Below are 25,262 nucleotides of genomic sequence, written 5' to 3' on the forward strand. Positions count from 1 at the left end.
TATGAAAAAGTAGAAGCTTAGAAGCTTTAAATACAGCTGCAGCAGTTGTAAAAAAAAAAAGAAAAAAAGAGGTCTAATAGATTCTACCTAATAGATTATTTAATGTGATACTATAACATTTGTCAAAATATCATAGTTACTGTTACCACTGTAAAAATCATAAAACATTTTATTATTAAGGATAATGATGTGTAATTTTAAAAACTTTTATTTTGGCACATAGTACAGTGTTGCTAATTCCTTCTCAGTGATATTTAGCATGTTTGGGCTGTCTACCATTTGACTTCCTCCATAGTGCTTTAAACTAGAAAAATCTCACTAGAATTCAAATGGGTCACATTAGTTTTGTGGTCTGTGCTGCAATATAGAGGGAAGCCTGCATGCCTCGCGCCACACTTGTGCAAAAACACAGGCTTCAATCACATTCCAAAAACATTGCGTTGCAGATGAGAAGCATATTTTTCCTTCGAATGAGACGTTAAACCTAGGTTCTGACTCTCTATGGTCATTAAAAATCTCAGGACACTTCTCGTAAAGAGTAGGGGAGAACACCGTTATCCAGGCCAAATTCCCCCCACTGGCCCTTATCAATTATGGCATGCTAACAATCACCCTTCATTAATTGGCTGTATCAATCTACTCTCTCCTGTTCACAAGCAGCTGGTTTGTGGTGAGTGTACTGGCACACTATGGCTGCTGTCACTTCATCCAGTTGGATGCTGCACACTTGTGGTGGTTAAGGAGAGTCCCCTGTTCATTATGTAAAACACTTTGAGTGTAGTGTCAGAAAAGCGCTACAGTATGTAAGTGTAACATTCATTAATTTATTTATATTTAGCATGTATAAAGTGCCAAAATCTAGATTATCATTATAGTTTGCATGGACCATCGCATACCGCCATCGCATACAAGGACAGTCCTCGTCTGTGAGCTTCATTGGCGCATACGCCTGTCGTTGACTGTACTACAAGAGTATCACAAAGTAGCTGTAGTGTGCATGTGTCAAACGCGTTCGTATTTGCTCATGGTCAAAGGAGTATACTTTGAAAGGCAACGCAGTCAACCGGCTGTGATCTGATCTGGAACACAGAGAAAAGAACTTTACCAAGACCTCTAGTGTCCAAATTTCAGGGGCCACTATACAGTCATAAAACCTTCTGTTATTTTTGTAAAAATCAAGGCAATAAAAATGGGTGACAGAAAAACTTCCATACTGATCTTTCAATTCAGCTGTTCTCGAAATAATTTCTTGTGTCTGTAATTGCTGGTTAAGGCCCGTGAACACTTGACCTCAGTGAGTGTGAGTAGGTGTGGAAGGAGTGGCAGGTTATTGACCTGTATTCTGCAGCACTTCTGACTGACCCCGACCCCCCTCCACAAGGAGCTCCAGATGGCCTCACATGTTAAAGACCTATTGTCAGCTGTGCTCTCACATTCCAATAGGGAGGGAGAAAATGTAAACACATCTGAATAAAAGATTATGGAGGGCCAGCATTTCAGTGGTGTAGTTTCATCAGAATACTATAAATATTGCAATTCTATGTTACAAATATAAAATAGAACTGTGATATATTGCAATCTTATTCAACAGTTAGTTCAACATGATTACACGGGTGATTGACATGTTGTTACCGCATGTTTCGGTATTCTTAAATATGTCATAAACCATCAGACACTTTTGCATCAATTCTAATGTGTTTACTTTTTCTGGTGGCCTAAAAGACTCAGAAAGTAAGCGTGTTGGGGGCCTGGGTAGCTCACTGGTAAAATATGCTGGCTACCACCCCTGGAGTTTGCTTGCTCGCTAGTTTGAATCCCATGGCGTGCTGAGTGACTCCAGCCAGGTCTCCTAAGCAACCAAATTGGCCCGGTTGCTAGGGAGGGTAGAGTCACATGGGGTAAACTCCTCGTGGTCGCTATAATGTGGGGCATGTGGTGAGTTGAGTGCGGATGCTGCGGTGGATGGCATGAAGCCTCCACACGTGCTATGTCTCCGTGGCAACGCGCTCAACAAGCCACGTGATAAGATGCGCGGGTTGACGGTCTCAGACGCAGAGGCAACTTGGATTTGTCCTCCGCCACCTGGACTGAGGCGAATCACTATGTGACCACAAGGACTTAAAAGCACATTGGGAATTGGGCATTCCAAATTGGGAGAAAAAAAAAAGAAAAGAAAGAAAGCAAGCATGTTCACAAACAATTTTCACACTAAAATTACATTTTTACTCCAGGACGGTTAGGTTTAAGGTTGGGGTTTGGGTTAGGGCACAAGGTTAATAAAATATGCCTTCCTGTTGACTGTATTACATCTTTTACAACTAAAAACAACTCGCTTTACAACTCATGCCGCCACTCTGTGGACATTTCACCCAGAAACTGGAGCTCACGCATGCACACGTGTTCAATAACACTTCCAGCTTTGGCCACTTGGGGAAGTAGTTCAAATTTCAGTAAGCACAGAAGAACTTTCAACCTACTGTCGTGGAATTCATAATGGGATCAGTCTGAATGGCATTAGGACCTATGGTGGAGCTTCAATGGTTGCACAACCAAGCAGAAAAGGCTTTTGAATATGTAAGGCAAAAGGTACAGTCAGTCTGTCATTATCATAAAATGAACGAAGAAACATGAAACAGCAATGTAGTAAATTGGTCCTCTGGGACAACAGCCAATGATACTGTTTAGAAGTCATTATACAAAAAAATTAAAAAATAAACATTTGATTGCAGAATGCACAACTTGTCAATGTCAGTTTTTGTTTTGCCTTTTTAAACCAGCCCTGGTTATGTATGTGACACGTTTTTTTTTAGATAGTGGTGCAAGACAATGCTATAACATGACAAAATTGGTTGAAAAGGTATCCAGTTGTGTTTGGTTATATATTGAATCTATGTAGGAAATGTTCTTTTTTTTTCTTAAATGCTACTTACAACTAACCAGTCAAGAACATTACAAGGGCCTAAATGTGATGCACTACAGCAAGAACTGACTGGGATACATAAAGACAAATCTTAATTAAGACATAGCAGAGTGATTGTGCATAAAGTGATGGATGTCGACATGTTGACGAGCACTTCATTTTCACAGATCTGGAAAAACCTTGCAAACACATCATGACCTCACACATCTGCATATCCACTAAATATGGAATTAAAATCACATTAGACCAAAAAAGAAGAAAAACAGACTTCGCCACGCTTTTGTGCAGCACCCACCGTCTCTCAGAACGATACAGGTGGCTTGTAAGGTTAGCAGCGCTCGTCTGCAAATGAACTGCTTCACTGGAATTTTCTTCTCAAATGAAAACAACAGCACTGCATATGTTGGTAAATCTGTCGGGCTGGGCGTTAGCAGCGAAGCGAGTGGATCAGTGGCAGCGAACGGTGTCGCGGGTAGCTGAGAGAAAGGGCAACAACGCTCATCATTAGCGGGGATGAGCTGCGCTTCGGTACCTGCGGCCCCATATGCACCCCCAGCCGTCCCACTCCCAGCACAGATGTTTCCCTGGCAAGGTGCGAGGCACAGAGACATGGGAAATAGAGAAAAAAAGTGCAGGAGAAAAAAATTAACAGTTGTCAAAGTGTACATTAGAGAAGTAATTCTAAATAACTGTTGTTGTTGTATTTTTCTGTTCTGAAACAGGTTCTTGGAGAGTAAATACCGCTATGAGTGAGGACTTCCTGAGGGGTCGTGTCTATCAAACTGGGGAAAATGAGCTGGATTGTGTGAAATTACATGGTACGGCATGGCTCAATAATGCTTGTCAAATGGAGCGAAAACTTGAGGACCCAAGAGTCAACATGAAATTAAAATGGACCCCATTTACTTTCTTAATACACACATTGTGCACAATTCTTCTGTACGTGTCATTCCAAAATGTTGTCTTTGGAATATTTCATTCAAATATAGTAACTTTTTCCACCTAGGCCACACAGGCTAAGTGTTAATGTTAACAACTTACCAAATTGATATTTTTAAGCTGTTTTTAGGATACTGTTGTAGGTAATGCAGCCTTTAAAGATGTGCAAATTTGTAATGCAGCACATTAGTGCTAGCTAATAAAGGTTAGGCAGAAAATATAAAATATATATTTATTTGGGGGGCCTGGGTAGCTCAGCAAGTAAAGACTGACTACCACACCTGGAGTCGCAAGTTCGAATCCAGGGTGTGCTGAGTGACTTCAGTCAGGCTTCCTAAACAACCAGTTGGCCCGGTTGCTAGGGTGGGTAGAGTCACGTTGGGTTAACCTTCTCGTGGTCGCTATAATGTGGTTCTCGCTCTCGGTGGGGTGCGTGGTGAGTTGTGCCTGGTTGCCGCGGAGAATAGCGTGAAGCCTCCACACGCACTAGGTCTCTGTTGTAATGCGCTCAACAAGCCACGTGATAAGATGCACGGATTGACGGTCTCAGACTTGGAGGCAACCGAGATTCGTCCTCCGCCACACGGATTGAGGTCACTACGCCACCACGAGGACTTAGAGTGCATTGGGAATTGGGCATGCCAAATTGGGGAGAAATGGGGAGAAAAAAATAAATAAATAATGAATGATAGATTTGAAAAAGAAGTGTTAGACTGAGAACCTCCACATCCTGGTCATCCTCCCCAAAAATGGGTACTGTGAAATTATCTGTGTAATATTGCCCCCGGGAATTGATTTCTTTCTTTCTTCCTTTCTCTTTCTTTCTTTCTACCTTCCTTTCTGTCTTTCTTTCTTTCTTTTATTATAATTTATTTCTTTATTCATTTCTTTATTAATTTACCATTTTAAGTATGTGGGCAAAGAAGTCACATGACGCCATGTGAGGATCGGATGTGTGAACGGCAAGCTCTGCACACTTTGCTAGTTTTAATACCTTTTAATTATATAAACCGGTGAGATTCGATACACTCTGTTTCATAACTGTTCTACAAGGACAATATGTCAAAGAATTCAAAATCCTTGGGCTCTGGAGACATTAAAAGACACTTACATGCTCAGGCTGATACCCCTGAGCAGGCCGTAGATCAGGGAGTCGATTTGGTCGGAGAGTTGCGGGAAATGTGTGGAGAGATGTTGAACATGTCAGCAATGCTGACGAAGGTCGTTGCTGACTTGGAGGATCTTGCTGTGATACGTCGATCGATCACTCTCATGGAGGCTAAATTTACTGATGTGGTCACAAGAGTGGGGGATGTCGAGAAATGGATTGATTATCTGGAGTCATCGGAGAGGGAATTTTCTGCTAATCCGCTAGCAACCAAGGTGGATTTGGAGCTTGTCTGGGAGAAGTTGGAGTCCCGGAGGGAGTGGAGGGACAGAATATGGTGGAATTCCTGGACGGGCTCTTTCCGAGTCTGCTCGACATAGCAGGCCATAAGCTGAGATCATCTGATAAAGATGTGTTACGTGAGGTGAGGAGTAAAGGAAGGCTTTCTTGGAGGAACTACAGCATTTTCTTGTTCCCAGACAAGAGAGAAACGTGATTGATTCAAGGAATGCAAGAAACTTTTACTTCAACAGAAGGTCACTTTTGCACTGATATTTGAGAATAGATGCTATGGATGGCCATAAAACATTCACATGCCCACAGCAAGCGATGTCATGTTGTGGTGCTCACATTGCGGCCAGGTGGACCGGTTCACTGAACATTCGCTTGACTGTTTGAAGATTCTGCATGCTCTTTTTGTGCTGGTTCCGCCTAGCTGCCGGAGTTTATTTTGTAGAGCAACACACCTTTGGGGCGGTTTTGTGGATGAATCTAAATGCTCTTTGTGCTTATTCTGCATATCAGTTGGAGTTTATTTTGTGGAGTATTTCTGGCAAAGTCACTGGAGTAAGTTATTTGCTTACACTCATGTTGCAGCCGAGTGGGCCAGCTCACTGAACATCCATTTGACAGTTTGAGGAACCTGCATGTTTTTTTTTTTTTTTTTTTTTTTTTTTTGTGCTGGTGCTGCCTATCGGCTGGAGTTTATTTTGTAGAGTATTTCTTGCAAAGTCATTGGAGTGAGTAAGTCATTTGCTTGTATTCATGTTGCAACCGAATGGACTGGCTCACTGAACATTCGTTTGACTGTCTGAAGAATTTGCGCACTCTTTTTGTGCTGGTTCCACTAGTGGCTGGAATTTATTTTGTAGAATAATACACCTTTAGGACAGTGTTATGGATGAAGCTAAACGCTCTTTGTGTTTAGTCTGCCTATTGGCTGGAGTTTGTTTAATAGATGATCTTTTGCTGTGTAATTCTGTCTCACAAAAGTTTTATAGAATCACCAGACTTGAGCAATCCAATGGCAAAGTGGTCGTGGAGGTTCTTATAGGCATGTATGGACTGTTTGAGTTTGGAGGGATGGACGCCAGCTGGTGCTGTCATGCGCACGTTTTTCTTTTTTCTGTTTGTTTGGTTCTGGGGAATGTTCGTGGTTTGACTGTTGCACTAATGTTGGAATGTGGTCTTTATAATCCTGTTTTTTTAACACAATCTATTTTTTCTTACGTCAAAATGTAAAATGTTAATATGAGTGGTTTGTCTCTCTCCGTGTGGAATGTGAATGGGTTGGGGCACCCCATAAAAAGAAGGAAGGTTATTACTCTTCTTAAAAGTAAGAAATATGATATAGTGTTTCTTCAAGAAATGCACCTTTCCCTGCAGGAAGCTGAAAAATTAGGAAAGATATGGGGTGGGCATTTTTTTATAGTGCTGACTCGAGTAAGAGCAGGGGAGTCATTACACTGATAAGTGAACATCTACAATTCAAATATCTCAAACAGAGTAAAGATAAATTAGGAAGAATCATTATTGTTTTAGCTGAAATTCAGGGACAAAGTCTTATTTTGGCAAATATTTATGCACCTAACATTGATGATCAGGGCTTTTTTATAGATCTTGAAGGGATGTTGCAAGCCGCTGGCATCCCTAATTATATAATATTGGGTGGGGATTTTAATTTTTTGATGGATTCAGTCCTTGGTCATAGTGAAGCAAAAGTGTGCAAGCCCCCTAGAGCAACAGTGACGCTTCACAGGATGTGTAAAAATCTTGGTCTTACAGATATCTGGAGACTTTTGAACCCATCTGGTAGGGACTATACATTTTTTCTTCAGTCCATAAGATTTACTCTAGAATAGATTTTTTTTATATCTAAGTCCATCATTTCATCTGTTGTTGATTGCTCAATTGGAAACATTTTAGTCTCAGATCACGCCCTGGTGTGTTTAGAGGTGTTGCAATGTACGTAGAAAAATAAATCATATAGTTGGCTCTTTAATGTATCCCTTTTGCAATCCTGAATTCCAACAAATGCTAAAGGCTGAAATCAATGTCTATATGGAGACCAACTGGTCCTCGGTATCCTCTGTGGGAGGCACTTAAGGCAGTTCTTAGGGGCCGGATCTTACAGTATGCCTCATTCACCAAAAAATCCAAAGCACAAGAATTTGTGGATTTGGAAGGGAATATTAAAAGTGCAGAGCTGAAGCACCGAATGTCGTCTAATGGCCTCAGAGAACTGACCCAATTGAAATACAATATAATATATAACTATTTTGTCACAGAAGGTGGAGTTTTGGCTATTCAGGGCAAGACAGTCATACTTCCCTGCTTTGGAGGACAAAGCAGGGACACTTCTGGCTAGATATATAAAACAGAGAGAGTCTTTTTCTACCATTCCCTCAGTGAAATCTGCTGGTGGTGAAATATTTACCATTGATATTAATATTGCTTTTAAAGAATTCTATTTTGATCTCTATAGTTCCACATCTTTATCTACTGATGACGATTTTAGAAACTTTGTGGAACCATTAGAACTTCCTAAACTGATGACTGAGCAAAAAAATTATCTTGATTCTGAGATAACCTTGGAGGAGCTTGGCGAGGTAATTAAGTCCTTTCCTACAGGCAAGGCTCCGGGGCCAGATGGCTTTGCCGCTGAATTTTTTAGATCTTATGCTACAGAACTGGCTCCACTTTTGCTAGAAGTTTATACAGAATCATTAAAGAATGGAAAACTTCTGCCAACCATGACACAAGCCCAGATCAGTCTTATTCTTAAAAAGGACAAAGATCCAAACGAGTATAAGAGTTACCATCCAATTTCCTTGATCCAGTGATCCAGCTAGATGTTAAAATATTGTCAAAAATTTTGGCTAAGCGATTAAGTAAAGTTATGTCTTATACATATAGATCAGGTAGGGATTATTCGGGGCCGTAGCTCTTCTGATAACATTAGGTTTCATCAATATCATGTGGTCAGTGGCGAATGATCAGACTCTGTCATCTCACTTGACGCCAAAAAGGCATTTGATATGGTAGAATGGGATTATCTTTTTAAGGTTCGGGAATACTTTTATTGGATGTATTAAGTTACTTTATAGACACCCAGTAGCGTGAAATTAAAATGGAATAATTTCAGATTACTTTACTTTGGATAGGGGCACCCAGCAGGGTTGCCCTCTTTCCCCATTATTGTTCTGTCTTGCCCTGGAAACATTAGCAGCCACAATAAGTAAGGAGGAGGATTTTCCAGAGGTGGTGGTGGGAGGTATTGTGCATAAGCTTTTGCTTTACACAGATTATATTTTATTATTCATCTCCGACCCTACTAGATCTATGCCTTACCTCCACAGAATTATTACTGCTTTCTATGTCTATTAATAAAGTTCTCAGGATGCAGAGTCAATTGGTCTAAACCCGAAGCTTTGACTCTGACAGCATACTGCCCAGTAACAGCTTTTCAGCTGGGTGCCTTCCAATGGCTCAAACAGGGCATTAAGTATTTGGGCATTTTATTCCCAGCAAATTTGTGTGATTTAGTTAGAGTTAATTTTGACCCTTTATTAAAAAGATTTGAGCAATGTGGGCAGGTGGGCTTCATTACATTTATCTATGATTGGGAAGGTTAATGTTATTAAAATGAATTGTACTCAAAAATTCAACTACCCGCTACAATCTCTCACTGTAGATGTCCCCCTCTCTTATTTCAAGCAATTTGATAGCATAGCGAAGTCCTTCATTTGGAGTGGTAATCGTCACAGATTACATTTCAGTAAGTTGCATAGGCCGATTGACAAAGGTGGGCTAGGCCTACACAAGATTTTTTTTTATTATTATCAGACATATGGTTCTTTGGTCGCTTCCTCCTGAGAGAGCCCCTCCCTGGTTTTGTATTGAACAGGAAGTTCTTGCCCCTATTTCGCCATTGCAAAGCCTTTTTACCAAACTAACCGGAGAAGTTAAGTTACACCGTTATCTCGCATTTGCACTTGGTATGGACAAAAGTGTCCAGAGTGTTTAATTCAGACATTTATTTAAATGTTGCTTCGAGCATATGGCTGAACCCAAAATTATGTATTAATAAGTCCACTTTCTGCTGGACAGAGTGGATTGTGAGGGAGGATAGTACGCTTGGTGACTTGTATGAGAGTGGAGTGTTGAGATCCTTTCAAAATATGGTTCAAAATTTTGGGATCCCCAGGTCTCAATTCTTTAGGTTGTAGAGCCGAGGAGGGCGGGGCCGGGTTGGAATGAGACACACCCGGTCCCCAATCAGCCTGATGGGGCGCGTGAGGGATAAAGGCGGCCGGGGACGACAGTTCGAGAGAGAGAGAATTACAGACAGCTGTGCTGTGTTTTTAGTTGTGTGTTTTTGGTTGTGTTCTTGGTTAATAAATTATTATTTAAGTTGTCAAGCCGGTTCTCGCCTCCTCCTTTCCTCGAAACCCCCTTACACTGCCGAAACCCGGGAACTGAAGTTTTGGGTCGAAGATGGATGGAGGTCGTCCCGTAGAGTCCTCCCAGTTGGCGGAGATCCTCCAAGCCCTCGCCAGCCTACATCAGAACCACCAACAAACGCTGCTTGAGCTCCGGCAAGATCAAGACCGCCGGTTTGTCGAGCTCATGCATGCTCAAGCCGAGGACCGGCAGGCGATCCGGAGCCTCCTCAGCCAGGGGGCATCCTCAGCCGCGACCCCGGACACACCCACGCCGTTACCCCCGCCAGCATTACAGAAAATGGGGGCGGCGGACGACCCCGAGGCTTTCCTGGATCTGTTTGAGCGGACCGCCGAGATCTGGGGCTGGCCGCTCGGTCAATGGGCAGCCCGACTGATCCCACTACTGTCCGGGGAAGCCCAGCTCGCGGCTCAACAACTGCCAGCGTCGAGCCTCCTGGCCTACGGAGATCTAAAAAAGCCATCTTGCAACGGGTTGGTCGCACTCCGGAGGAAAGTCGTCAACTCTTCCGGAGCTTGAAGTTGGAAAGCTCTGACCGCCCGTTTGCCTTTGCCCAGCGGCTCCGTGACGCCTGCCGAAGATGGCTGTTAGCGGGGGATCGCGACGTCCAGGGAATTATCGACCAGGTGGTACTGGAACAGTTCACAGTTCGACTGCCAAAAGGAACGGCGGAGTGGGTCCAGTGCCACCGCCCGGCGTCGTTGGAGGAAGCTATCCGACTTGCGGAGGACCACATGGCGGCGATCCCGAGGACAGAAGATCCCTCCTACCTTCTCTCTCCTCCCTCTGTTTCTTCCCCCTCCCCTCTCTCTCGTCTGCTCTCTCTCCAGGTCCCGTTCCTGCCCCACGCAGACGAGGAGGAACCCAGCCCCTGAGACCAGTTCCCCGGGTGTGGGAGGCGACACCTTCCCCTACTCCAGTGCCCCGCCGCTCTACCCCTCAGGGGGGGGCGCCCGCCGACGCAAGTGCGGGCGTGGCGCCTGGGGCGGCCTGCTGGAGGTGCGGAGACCCGAGCCACTTCCGAGATCAGTGCCCTCTGATGGGCACTGATCTCGGCCGGGGAGCCCCCGGCATGACGTACATCCCCCCTCACCCTTCCTCTCCGGGTGGGGGGGCGTGCCTTATGCCCTGACTGCCGGCGGGTCCTCCCCGCCTTCCTCGACCTGGGAGGAGACAGGAGGGGAAAAAAAAACAGCACAAAATGGCGAGGGAAAGGCCAACAGGGAGCGGCAGAGAGAGAGAGAGGAGAGAGAGAAAAAGAAACTCACCGGTTCTCTGATGCGCCGTCGCGTGGTCCTCGATCACTACTCCACCCTCTCAGGCGGACTGCAGCCACTCCTCCCCGGGTGGACCGGAGTCAGACCTCCGACCCCCAGCGGACAGAACGCCCCTCCGCGTTCCCGGCGTCCCGTGGGGACTCTCCTCTGCCCTTGGCAGCGGCCCTACCACTCCAGGCGGTCGGGGAGTCGCTTCCCTCCTCCCCCCGCAGACGGCGGTCTTCTCTCGAACCCTCCGCGTTCCCGGGGGACGGCAGGGCACTCCTCCGCCCCCGGCAGCGGCTCCCTCGCTCCAGGCGGTCGGGGAGTCCCGTCCCCACTCGCCTCGCGGACGGCGGCCGTTCCCCGCGTCCGGGTAGTCGGGCTACTCCGTCCCCCATCGGACGGCAGCGGCGCTCCCCTGGGTGGACGGCAGTGTCGAGGACTCTGCGACGGGAATCCCTCCTCCTTCCCGGGTTTCGGCACCAGAGTAAGGGGGTTTCGAGGAAAGGAGGAGGCGAGAACCGGCTTGACAACTTAAATAATAATTTATTAACCAAGAACACAACCAAAAACACACAACTAAAAACACAGCACAGCTGTCTGTAATTCTCTCTCTCTCGAACTGTCGTCCCCGGCCGCCTTTATCCCTCGCGCGCCCCATCAGGCTGATTGGGGACCGGGTGTGTCTCATTCCAACCCGGCCCCACCCTCCTCGGCTCTACACAGGTATTTACAGTTGCGCCACCTGCTTTTACTATTTTTAAAGTGGCAGATACTCTGGAAGTGGTGATTACTGCTTTTGAAAAAGGCCATGAGGCATCAGTGTATTACTCCCTGCTAATTCAGAGTCTGGGGGATGGAGCTTCAACTTTTCTCAAGAGATTATGGGAGAAAGATTTAAACTTGGTAATGGAGGAGGGAGTGTGGGCTAGGATTCTAAAAAAACGTCAAGTCTACATCTAGAGATGCAAGGGTCCACCTTATGCAATTTAAGATTTTACATCGATTCTATTGGACCCCCTCTAGATTGTGTAGGCTTGGTCTTAAAGACACACCCACCTGCTGGCGATGCCAATCAGAAGATGGGGACACAACACATGTATTTTGGTGGTGTGTTAAGATCTATGATTTTTGGTTGAGGGTTCAGAGTTCCCTGTCTGTCACTCACTCAACGTTGTGTCGATGTAGTGACATTAGGGGTTCGATCTTGAGAGCCCCAGTCACCTTTGCTTAAAATAGAAAAGGACAATGAGAATTGGTGAGTGGAATTTGCATGCCACTCTCTGTCCCCGGACATACGGGTATAAAAGGAGATGTCGTGCACCACTCATTCAGATTTTTTTCTTCAGAGCCGAATGCATGTATTGTGTTCGTCCTCTCACCTTTCGCTTATGCTGCTGGATTTTACGGCGCATATCAACGGTCACCCTCGCACGGTCGAGTGTGGTGCTTCCCCTGGGCGCTTCGGTGGCTGAGTCCGCGGGTGCTAAAAGAGTATATTTCCTTCTAAAAGAGCTCGCGCAAACGCTTGGCATAAAGGGATGTCCTTAAAGATGTCCTTCCGCGTTTGCACTAATGGATGTGGCCGTTATCTCTCCCCTCCAGACAGCCATCTCGAGTACTTGGGGCGCCAGCACGCCGAGGCAGCTTTTGTGGAAGGGTTATGTTCTCATTGCGAGAACATGCCCATCAGAACGTTGCGGTCGTGGCTCACTTCCTTCTTCGTGAAGCAAGGAGCCACCACGGCTGCTCCCCAACCTGCTCCGTCCTGGGCTGATGCTCAGCTGGCCGGGTCGGCAAGCACGTGGGTGATCTGGATATGGATATGCAAGTGTTTTTCCTGGCTCAACCCCCGCAGACTTCCCATCCCCCAGCACGCTCGTTCTATCCGGAAGAGCTGTCGAGCAATACAGGCGGTCCGCCTCAGGGCGGATTTAATGTGTCGTCCGCGGCTCGCAATGAGGATGAGCTTTTGGTCACAGCATCAGAGGGTGGGCTTCTATTATCGGAAGCAGACGAATCTTCTGAGCTCCCGCCCACGGGCGGTAGAGCACAGGATGAGGCGTATGCTGAGATGACAGCCGTGCTTGCCTGGGCAGCTGCAAATATCGGGCTGAAGTGGAACCCTCCACCCTGCCCTGAGCGTTCACGGCTGGATGATTGGTTTCTGGGCTCAGAGCGTGACTCACAGCTGCGCCCCACCTCGGTGCCTTTCTTCCCGAAGTGCACGAGGAGCTAACGAATTCATGGAAGTCACCTTTAAAAAAAAAAAAAAAATGCCCGTACACACTTCACGGTCTCGCCCATCCTAACTACCCTTGACGGCAGAGCGGCTAAGGGATATGTCGAGGTCCCCCAGGTGGAGCACACCATAGCGGTGCATTTATGCCCACAGGGCATGGCCACCTGGTGCGACTGACCAAGTCTCCCTTCCAAGGCCTGTAAGTTCTCTTCCTCATTAATGACGAAGGTTTACAAGGCTGCGGGTCAACCCGTTTCTGCCCCGGATGGGCTTCGAGGCGGCCCTGGCACGGGCAACCCAGGGATGAGGCGACTGACTCCGACCAGTCTGGCCCGGGTGAACTCTCCAGCTCCACCATCGCCCCTGGCCAGCGCATGGTAAGTATTATGTCGCTGGGTGCCCTCTGGGCCTCGGCGCCCACATGGTCAGTAAAACAGCAGTTTCCTCATTCCCTGGTTCAGCGCACTCGCGACGGCCAGACGCTGGAAGTCTTTCCGGTCAATCAGGTGAACGTGAGTACCTCCCGTTCCCTCCTTCTCCGTTGAGAGACAGCCGGCGAACAGGTAAGTGTGCTGGTCTCTGGGGTCGCTCGCCCGCCCCAGTCACCGGCCACTGTTGCAGGCTTCCACCCTGCCTGGTAAGTCCAGTCGTCCCCTAGGTGCCGCTGGTGTGGAGTCTGGAGGCCTGGTTAGCGCTCTCCAGCCCCTCGCTGTGGCTCATCAGTACAATTCGCCTCGGCTACGCGATCCAGTTCGCCAGACGCCCGCCCAGGTTCAGTGGCATACTCTCCATATTTGTTGAGGGTTAGAGTGGGGTTGGGGATTGAGAGGGCGAAAGGGAATTATGGGGGTTAAAAGTTGATTTGGTGTATTTATATTTCCTTTTCTGTTTCATGAATCAAAAGTGTTAATCAGAAAAAAAAGTATGTGGGCAATATCAGAAATTAACTTAACAATAAAGAGCCATTTTTGCCTCCTGGATTTAATTTTTCAGGGGCACTTTTTACATTTACAAGGAGATTTTTTTCTATTCATATGAAAAAGAAAATTCTCCAATTGAATATATCTATTAACATCCACTCTGTGTAATTATATATTATGTTTCATGCAATAATACGTATAGCTAGGCTTAAAATAGAATATTAAGAAAAATATCAGATGGTACAAATAAAACAGAAGAATTTTGGATCATTTTTGTCACTTTGGGTGGCATTTTTTGCCCCAAGCCCCCATTGATTTCTGACTCCAGGGCCAGTGGTGTTTCAGGAGGAGAGTAGTCCTTCACAATCGACAGCAAACTAGCATTCAGGTCTGGCTCCATTCTGGTATGGCCACTTTTCATGACTGATCAATTCCTAATGCATTTTTTCCTCTTCATTTATTCCATTTCACTCGGAAACACATCACATAACGAAAGTAAAATGGATTGCAAATGCTGTTTCTTAACAGCTAAATCTAAAGACGTAAAGTCAAGTTTGACACAGTCGTACACAAAGGAACACACACATATTTGACTCTCAAGACACTAACGCACTGCAGGCACATCACGGTTCCACAAACAGTCAACTATTTTCTCTTAAACAGCAATAAAACAGTATCCGTTTAGCCTTGGCATAACAAACTCCCACAGATTTACTGTCATAAAGACCCTAAAGAGGCCGGGAGTCACTTACAGAGCTTAACAGCTTCCTCAGCTACACATGAATGCACACACAAACACACAGGGAGAGGAGAAAACACTTGCACTTGACACGCTGACTTCCAGAAAACTGCAGTCCTCTGAGGGAAATAAATATAATCCAATCAGCAGTCAAAGGACAAGCAGTACAAGCAGAGCCGAGCATCCCAACAGGCACTCAAAAGACTGCACAAAAACAAAGAGACATAAGCTGAAAAAAAGACACACACCCAGCTGTTCTGACACCATTACAATAGTTTCTCTGTCTGTAATGGTGTTTATCTCTCATGCTGTTGGATGCTGAGGTATTTCCCCCCTGTGTGTCATACCTCTAAGGCTGGCTGATATGTATGTAAAAAATTATATTCTGACATTTTTTTCCCTTTTTGGTGTATTTGCTCTGAAATGGCTTAGATGGGAGATTGGTTTTTTTTGGTTTTGTTTTTTATCAGAAGAACCATCATTTCAGCCATACAGCAAATTTAGTCAAGGAGGTTCAAAATGTGTAATGAAAGAACTAAAAATTTAGCTCAAGGCAATTTTAACCACACTGTTTTTGACTAAATGAACACACGGAAGGACTTAATTTAATTTACACGCTCCAGTATAAGAACACATAGTAATAAACAGCAATATTACATGCCACAAGGAGACTTCCATGAACAATTTTTAGTGATGCAAATAAATAATTTAATCCATACAGTGAAAACAGTTTGAACTGATTCATGGAAAAGAACTAAACTTACCAACTCTAACGCTGTTATTGGTAATTTAGTTTAAATCAGAGCTGCTATGAAAACATTGCTGTCTCAATGCTTTCTTACTCACAAGTTGCGAGAATTTAATGAATTTAATTAAATGCTGTTCAGGAAACTTGGCCAGATAAAAAGTGTGTTTAAAACAGGATGTTCTCATGTACAGTACATGACTGCAACATATTTGCATAACAAAATGATGTGCCTTATTACACGTTTAACTGCAGTTTCCCAGTGAAATGTCCAGTGGGGGGCACCAAAAAGCAAGTGAAATGGTATCATAATCAGATGAGGTTTTTAAGGTGAATATTAGTTGGAGGTTTTAATTAGTAAAATATACCCCCAACCTAAAACTTTATCCTACGTAAACCTATCCAATAGTCAGGGCCGTTTCTAGCTATAAATGGTATAAGCGGCTGCACAAGCCACCTGGGGTCCCGCAAAGCAAGTACATAATAGCCCTGTATAGTCCCTCTCTGTTTATGATATGAACTGAGAAGCAGTGGATGGGGCCAAAATGACACATTTTGTGGGACGTGTAAATACAACTGAGCAATGTCTCGTGACGTCATGAACACACAGTTTTGAAAATGAGACATTTCAGCAGGGTGGGTACTATAAATGCTCTTTTTAGACTGGGGAGGAAGTTTTGAGTTCTGAAATTTACAGTATGTTTGTATAGGACAGTTACCACATATATGTCTAAAATTACCACATATATGTCTCAAATTAGATTTTCCTTTTTTAATTACATTTATAATGCCAACAGAAAATATGGTGAATATGCAACATATTGCATATAAAGCTAATTGAAAACAAAAAGTAAAACAAAAAACAGACAAAAAAATAAACACAGACAGACGTCCTTGCCCAAATGTAATGCACTTATTGTACTTGTTATCTGTATGTTAGCGATTAGCATGAACTCTCTAAATGCTCCATATTGACTGAGACTGAAGTGTTCCAATACACTTTATAGAAGTGTAAAAAGAGATGAGTGAATGTGAGGGTGCGTGCAAGACAGATGAGTGCATAAGGGTGTGTTAAGGTCAGCCTGGACCTCGTAATGGATGAGCATGGACAATTAAAGCCCACACATATAAGTGTGAGTACATCTGTGCACAGAGCTACCACTGTACAAAGTGTGTGTGTTCATTCTGGTCATCTTGCCCAAGACTAGCTTCATCTGAAAAGCATCAGTTGAATGGCACTGTACAGAAACAATTAGTGAATAATGGCTTACCAGTGAGAAATCTAAAACATAAAACAAAACAAAAAAATACATTTGACAAATGTTTAATAATAGGACATTCACTTCTGCTATGGTTGGAAACTAATGCATCAATACTGTGAAATGTTATGTAACTCAAACAAAAAATAAATAATAAATGTGAGTGGTTGCCCTTGCAGAACTTGCCACCAAGTTGCAAAGGTGTTGTGGATTGTTGCTGGGAGGTTGCTATTCACCCACGTTAAAATAGTGCAACCTAAAGTCTCTATGATATCCTTCAATGTACTGTAAGTCTATGGGATTCTTCCACCAATTGTATCGTCCACCAGGTGAAAATAAGTCCAACGAATACAAATACTCCATGACAAAACTTTATTCATGAAATCACTTGAGGTGTTTTCAAATAATAATTATAATGTTGCAAAACTCCTTGTGCAAGATTACGTTAATTATTATTTGATTCTCCAGCTGCTCTTGGGTGATGCGCTTCTGAAATCTGTGGGTTGACTATTAGCATGAAAAGAAAATAAGGAATTTTCACCTAGCAGTTTATTTACATAAGCAAACTACTCTCTGTTACTAATGACATTGCTTTTTATTTCTTTCAGCAGTGCAAACAAAAACATCCTCTTTTCTGTGCAGAGAAAGAGAGAGAGAAAGAGACTCTGAACTTAAACAAATGCAATAAGACAGAGGGAGCATTGCGATCTGGAGGCAGAGTCAGTTTGAGGCAGAACAAACTGTTTGGGGAGTTTTTGGTAGTAGACCATGAGCAGGAGGGAATTGAAAGACAGAACGGGTCAGACAGGCTGAGCGGTGAGCTACAGGGGCATTCAGCTCCTCATATCCCTTTTTCATGACCATCTGCGTCCACCGAATTAATAACTTCATTACTAATTCATTCTGCATCAGCTTTCTTCATTGAAGAATTAACAAGAGTCTACAGTGAAAATATGGTGGACACTTTGGAAGTTATTTTAACCCTTACTATAATTCCATGGTAACCATAATTTCAGCCAAACTACCAGAGTTACTACAGTTATTAGTGGTGCTTGGTAAGGCAAGCATCAGTATTACTATTGCTACTTGGTGGTAGTTAGCAAGTTATAACTGTAAATCGTCCCATGCATTTGCATTATGGACATGAGTGATACTGTATCTCAAATCACGTGGCTTGTCGAGCAGAGGTGCACTATTACTTTTCAAAGGGATTGTACTTGCAATCTGGACAATAAAATGGTTAAAAACATTTCATAGATACTGATGGAGGGACACAAGCCATATTTAGAGACAAGAATATCTAAGAGACTCTGGTGTGGGTCTCTTTTGGCTTTGTTCAGTGACTAACCACCTTGTAATAGAGCGCAACAGTGCCCGCCCACTTATTCAGCTGTCTGGGTTACGGAAGTATTTTCCCCATTCATTTCTTCCATAGATGTTTCTTAAAATCCTTATTAAAAGAGTTGTGCACAATGAACCAAACCAACCAGCTCCCCATTCATTTCTTCCATAGATGTTTCTTAAAAAGTATGTTGTAAATCACAACATACATTGTTTTGAGGCAAAAAAGTATTTGAAAATCAGACAAAAAGGCTGTATACCAACCATCTTCCATGAGGGCACAGTCTACAATCCCATGAAGCACTGCAAATTATGTAATTGAATAAAAAACTATGGGAATGGGGGATGTTGATTATACACCGATCAGCCACAACATTAAAACCACCTGCCTAATATTGTGTATGTCCCCCTCGTGCTGCTAAAACTGCACCAACCCGCTTCTCACCACAATTGTACAGAGTGGTTATCTGAGTTACCGTAGACTTTGTCAGTTCAAACCAGTCTGGCCATTCTCTGCTGACCTCTCTCATCAACAAGGCATTTAGATCCACAGAACTGCCACTCACTGGATGTTTTTTGTTTTTGACACTATTCTGAGTAAATTCTAGAGACCGTTGTGTGTAAAAATTCCAGGAGATAAGCAGTTACAGAAATACTCAATCCAGCCCATCTGGCATCAACAATCATGCCACAGTCCAAATCATTGAGATCAAATTTTTTCACCATTCTGATGGTTGATGTGAACATTAACTGAAGCTCCTGACCCATATCTGAATGATTTTATGCACTGCACTGCTGCCACATGATTGGCTTATTAGATAATCCCATGGATGATTGTTGGTGCCAGACGGGCTGGTTTGAGTATTTTTGTAACTGCTTATCTCCTGGAATTTTTACACACAACAGTCTCTAGAATTTACTCAGAATAGTGCCAAAAACAAAAAACATCCAGTGAGTGGCAGTTCTGTGGATCTAAACGCCTTGTTGATGAGAGAGTTCAGCAGAGAATGGCCAGACTGGTTCGAACTGACAAAGTCTACGGTAACTCAGATAACCGCTCTGTACAATTGTGGTGAGAAGAGTATCAACTCGGAATGCTATTCTGAGATGTGGGTTGGCACTGTTTTGGTGGCATGAGGGTGACCTACACAATATTAGGCAAGTGGTTTTAATGTTGTGGCTGATCGGTATATAAACAATATATTATACGTTTATTACTAAATATTCCAATATTTACAAATAGATAAGTAGTTTAAGGGTGAAGGGGAAATGACTCGATTCACAGTGCATCATGGGAGTGGGTGGTCGCTTCCGGGCTGATTTCATGGGCTTCATTGACCACGGTTCTCAGACTGGTGAAGTTTTCTCTGCGGGACCATGGGTAATGTAGTTGTTTACAATGAATTCCACTATCAAACATGATTTTTAAACAATGAATTTGAATAACGCAGACGTGGATGGCATCAACGGAATCATATACCATCGATGAACAACCTCGTAGTTCGCGGTAGGTCTGCCTTTAAAGGTTTATAAGTTATTGTTGAAAATCAATTCTTCAGTGGGATAAATGAATGAGATCTTTACTTCTGGAACCACACTGTTGCACTCTCTTACACAGAAGACCATAGCAACCACACATCAATGCCTTGGCAACCACCAACAACACCCTTGTAGTAGTTGCTTTTGCACAGGCAAGTGCTAATAAAGACCGCAATGCCATAGAGACTTGGGGGTGTGATTATTTACTTTGGCCAGTAAGCAACCACGAAACAGAACACCTTAGCAACACCCTGGCAACAACTAATGAAACATGCTAAAATTTCTTCAAATGCCTTAGCAACCAGACTGATCGCATTGCGAATTCTGTGTCAGTAGGTCGAAAGTTCTGCTGCTGGAATCGTCTATGCTTACCAAAATTCAAACCACTGTCCCCAGCGGCTGAAGCCGAAAGTGTTGTTGAAAGTATGGGCACGTGTGAGTAGTTTGCAGGTGAAATGTCCACAACGTGGTGCCAAAGCAAGCTGTAATTTTAGTCGTAAATTATGTAATGCAGTCAACAGGAATGCATATTTTATTAACTCTATCCACTATTCCAAACCCCAACCCTAAACCTAACCGTCAGTATAGTAAAAATGACATTTTCAGAGTGAAAGTGCAACCTCTGAGTTGCAATCACCATTGTTTAAGTGAATACGATATTTCCTTGCTTGTCTGACAGGGGATACCACTTGTCAATAATTCAGCTAAATGAGGTCGATTTTGGGATCACAAACTTTCAGAAGCAACATGTCGATTTCCCATGTGATAGTGCTGTAGCATCCACAAAGCAACGGCCTAGCAACCACCCACAACACCAAAGCACCTTCATGATGACTTTTGCACTGCAGTTAAAACGTAAAAATATGGTTAACTCTTTTTAATTTTCATTAATTTATAATTTCACTACCTTTGGCTTTCATTCAATTATATATTCTCTTAAATGTTAATTCTCATACATATTCTTGCTTAGTTCTATGTTAATTAGTGACTTTGTCATCAGAAATCTGTCTTGCACCATTCGTTCGACCTTTGTCTGTTTGAAGGAGGTATTTCTAACACTTTATTGGAACCATATTTAGTTTGTCATTTCCACTGTTTTGCAGAATGTGTGCAGATGGACCCTTCCTCTCATGTCATTGCTAACTTGCCACTCACAGTCACAGTCGCCATCTCCAGTCACCACTCGAGAATTCTGGCACTCATCGCAAATCAGAGAGCCCACTCCACACATTTCTCTCATTGCCGGAAAATGTCTCCCTTACTAACAGATAATCTTATGCTCTTCAGCTGTTTATCTAACAGTTACCATGTAACCATTCTCCACTCAGGTACTTGAACTGTTCCTTGCTCAACCCTGTCCCATCCTGCTTCACTAAAACCAACCATTTGTGTCTTTCAAGATCCCATTAACTGTTGACTGTGACTTTTTGGGAAATTCAATAGCTCTTGCACATTGTCTACAAGATGCTCAACCTCAAGTCTTTGAGTTTATATTTCATCTAGCTTTTGGTTTTATCACTCATTTTGTTCAACACAATGATTTTTCATTTCATCTCGTCAAAGTCTTTCCTATACGAACCAATTATAACAAGATCTCTAAGTCTGGAAAACTACTAGTGGTGCTCAAAGCAACAATAGTTCACAAATGTTGAATATAAACACCACCAAATGTGACAGTATTTTATATTTCCTTGTTCTTATAAAATCAAAGAAATATTTAAGGGTCCACAAAATATCAAGAATTAATTTATCAACGGACAAGTTTATGCCAGAAGCATACTTGCATGAGCATGCAAAACATGAATACTTGGCCAACCTGCTACTGTACATTGCTCATTAAACATAATGTGACAAATTATTTCAGACCAGATGAAGTATATCTGAAGTGTAACACTAGTGAGAAAACCTAAATTAAGTGGAGAATCAGATACTAGTGTTTAGATGTTGGTAAGATGACCATATTGCATATGTACTGTATGAAGAACTACATTTGAAAGTGGTCTATATCGGATGTGAAAAATCTGATCTCATACTGTATATGTTTTGCTTTTTACATGCAACAAGTTCTCATCTGTGACAGAGATGAATTAAAATATTGGAACTGATTGAGTATAAATGTGCCCAAAAATGAACAGAAAGAGACCAGTGATTCCAAGAGCGATGCATTAACCATTTTTCATGCAAACATTGGATATAATATTAGAAATGCTATATAATATACTGTATATTGGTTTGAACAGGTCACTGTGAATAAGCTTCTCTTATAGTGCTTATAAACGTGTTAGGATGTCCAGATTTTCATTGAAAATTGACTTTTCATGTTGTTTCTCACCAAGCCTATCGTATGCCTTTAGAAGACTGAGAATATGACGCATGAGTCGCATGGATCACGTTTATGTGTCACGTGTCCTTTTTCAAGCTTTAAAGTGAGTCACTATGAACTGCCACTGTATTGAAAAGACAGGCCGTAATATACATTACAACATCGCCTTTTGTATTATGCATAAGGAGGCAAGTTATACTGGTTTGTAACGATACCAGTTTATACTTCTGATGGAACCTACGCCGTAGGCTGCATATAGTGTCCATTGCGGTAGTTTGCATTTATAGCTCTGCGTTGGTGTGTCTGCATCGGTGTGTCTGCATCGTTCTTATACTGGTTTCAACGATACCGATTTATACTTCTGCGTGGAACCTACGCCGTAGGCTGCGTATAGTGGCCATTGCGGTAGTTTGCATTTATAGCTCTGCGTTGGTGTGTTTGCATCGTTCTGTGAGTACACAGCCAAGTGCTAGTATATTAAGAGAAAATGCCTTCAATTCTGAAATAATTATACATTTCATATTGAATTAAACACAATGCAATTTGTGGATTCAAAAGTATATTTATTAAATTATTATAGCATTAAAAACAAGTTTATCAAAGTATGTGAGAATGTTGAGATTTCTGGACATATTATTTACTATACATGTCTGCCAAGCAGAGAGTACTGTAGGTATTGCTTGCTCTTGAGTCACTTCAAATATAATAAATAAATGTTTTGGAATAATTTTGACGCTCTGTGGAGGGAAAAAAACATAATTAGTAACTACTCGCTAGACCAACTGAAAATGGGTGTCGCTTTAAAATGTATATAGGCAAAATAGCCGAGTCTTAACATATGCTTTTTAATTTGCTGACAAATTAGAAGTGTTCTGTTTTCATAACTTATGACTATATGATTAATTACTGTACGCCATACCGTTAAACATACGGTCAAAACATTGTACAGATTGGAAAGGGTTCGAATGGAATACAACAAATAAAAACCCAGCGAAAAAAGCACAAAGTTCATAAGCTGTAAACAGATGTGACAGATTTTTTTCACGCTTCGTTTGTAACTCCATTAAACATTCAAATCAAATATTAAAAAAGCAGTTGTTCCCCATTAAAACTATTCTCATAAGTCCAAAACAAAGTCCCTTGTCCAAATACAATGTGATATGTACGATATGTACAAGATGTATGATTTATACAACGCTATCTCAGATATCTTTTTTGTCATCCTGGGGGGCGGTCACTGGTTACAAAGCGGACCAATCACAACCAGTCTATCACAAGTCTGCATTGACGTGATGCACGGATACATTTTCAAAGAGGTGCACATCAGGCTATGGTGTTACCTGTAGCCAATAGCGTAGGTTCGATGCAGATGTATAAATCGACCTAAAGAGGAAATTATGACCGATTTTTAATTTTGGGGTGAATTATTACTTTTTTCAAAAACAATGCAATACAAGTCAATGTGGTCCTGCTCTTTCAAGCTCCAAAAAAGACATATAGGCAGCATAAAGGTTATCCATAAAACTCAAGTTTTTTAATCCTTGTCTTCTGAATCGATATGATCAGTTTTGGGTGAGATGCATACTAAAATACAATCATGATTTGAACGCAATCATGATTTGAAGCTCGTTTATACTTCCATACGCAGAGCACGTGTACATGTGCAGAGCGTCTGTTGATTACACAAAGCTACTGTACGACTTGAAATATAGTGCGCAGGACTACTTTTATGATACTTTCTAATACTTTTTCTCCATTTCAAGCTCGGCAGTAAGAATCACTATTCACATTGGACATTCTAATTCACATCTCTTTTTGTGTTTAATAGGAGGAGGAAAATAAAACTGGTTTGGAACGACATTGGATCTTGAGTAAATGAAGAAATTATCTTGGAAAAGTTAATATGAATACATTCATCCTGTAAGTGCATTACAGGCTAACGTTAGAGTTATTTTGGTTTTTGTGAATCTCCATTTATAGCTTCAATTTTATCATCGAGAGGTTAGCATGGAAACCAAGACTGAGACAAAATGCATTCACTAACATGAGTTTGGATGGAACAGTGAAAATGAAAAGTAAAAAATGAAGTTTTGCTATCCTATTGTGTTTGCATGCAATACACAAAAGAAATTACATTTGCTTATATGGGGGAGTAACAAGCCAAATCAGGGTTGTAATTTAATTTCTAAAAAAAGAAATTACAGTGTCAATCTCTAAATAAGGTGTTGGACTGAGAGGGGAATTGTTCATTTGTGTGGCACCTGTTTCAGTCTGAAGCCCAGGAGTATTCCAGGACAGATAATTCCACACATTCACACGGGATGTTATTATAACTTCAGCGAGGTTAGAGGAAGTCACTGCGGCAATTACTCACCTCCCACCAGCCTCATTAAACCTCTGACCAACCACGGATCATCATCATACACACTGCACAACGAGACAGCCAATCAGGGAGCAGACAGGCGGCATGACACCGCCCACACAGTGACAGGGTACTGAGAGGTTGTCTGTCTACGCACCTGAAATACATTTGTTTATTCACAATGTGTCGTCTGGCCAGACGGGGAGGAGGCTTGTCTCTGAGAGAGAGAGAATTGCAGGAGGGCAGGGTTGAGTTAATGCTGAAGATGGCCTTAGTCTTGGGGAGGATGACCATATGCTGCTTTTAGACAATGTATTTGTATCAAGAGTTACGAGTAAAACGCCTACAGGGGAAGTGAATGACGGAGTGTTGCTTTTTGTAGGGATAAGTTCATCTTTAGTGGTATTATCTACATACCCTGTGACAAAACCAGAATTAAATTATAGAATTAAATGAATGAAAATAAACCAAAGTGGCCTAATCTGTAAGAATGTTAAGGGAGGGCTTCAGTGTGACTATGTAAGAATAAAGCATTAAAATAAACTATTCAATGTCATTGGTGGTGCCTTAGGCCTGAAATTTACTCTATGCGAGTGTGTGAAAGCAGATGATTCTAGTTATGCAAGCTAGATTTTTTAACACATCGTTACATTCCAAAATGTGTCAGAACGCAATTCACAACACGACTGTAGGTACTGTACATGTACAATTCTCAGCATTGTAAATGATGACAGAATTTTCATTTTTGGGTGAACTATTCCTTTCATGCAAATCTTATAATACTACCAAGTGTCTCTTGGCTACCAGAGCCTCTTGACACCTC

At 42.6% G+C, this 25,262-nt stretch overlaps 1 protein-coding gene across 1 annotated transcript in view; it reads right to left on the reverse strand.

Moving 5' to 3' along the window:
- The window catches only part of LOC127424579 (phosphatidylethanolamine-binding protein 4-like), a 242,271-nt gene that overhangs the window by 67,616 nt on the left and 149,393 nt on the right, over nt 1–25,262 (reverse strand). The gene's annotated exons all lie outside the window — the stretch shown is intronic.

Source organism: Myxocyprinus asiaticus, chromosome 33 (genome assembly GCF_019703515.2).
Source record: "Myxocyprinus asiaticus isolate MX2 ecotype Aquarium Trade chromosome 33, UBuf_Myxa_2, whole genome shotgun sequence".
NCBI lineage: Eukaryota > Metazoa > Chordata > Actinopteri > Cypriniformes > Catostomidae > Myxocyprinus > Myxocyprinus asiaticus.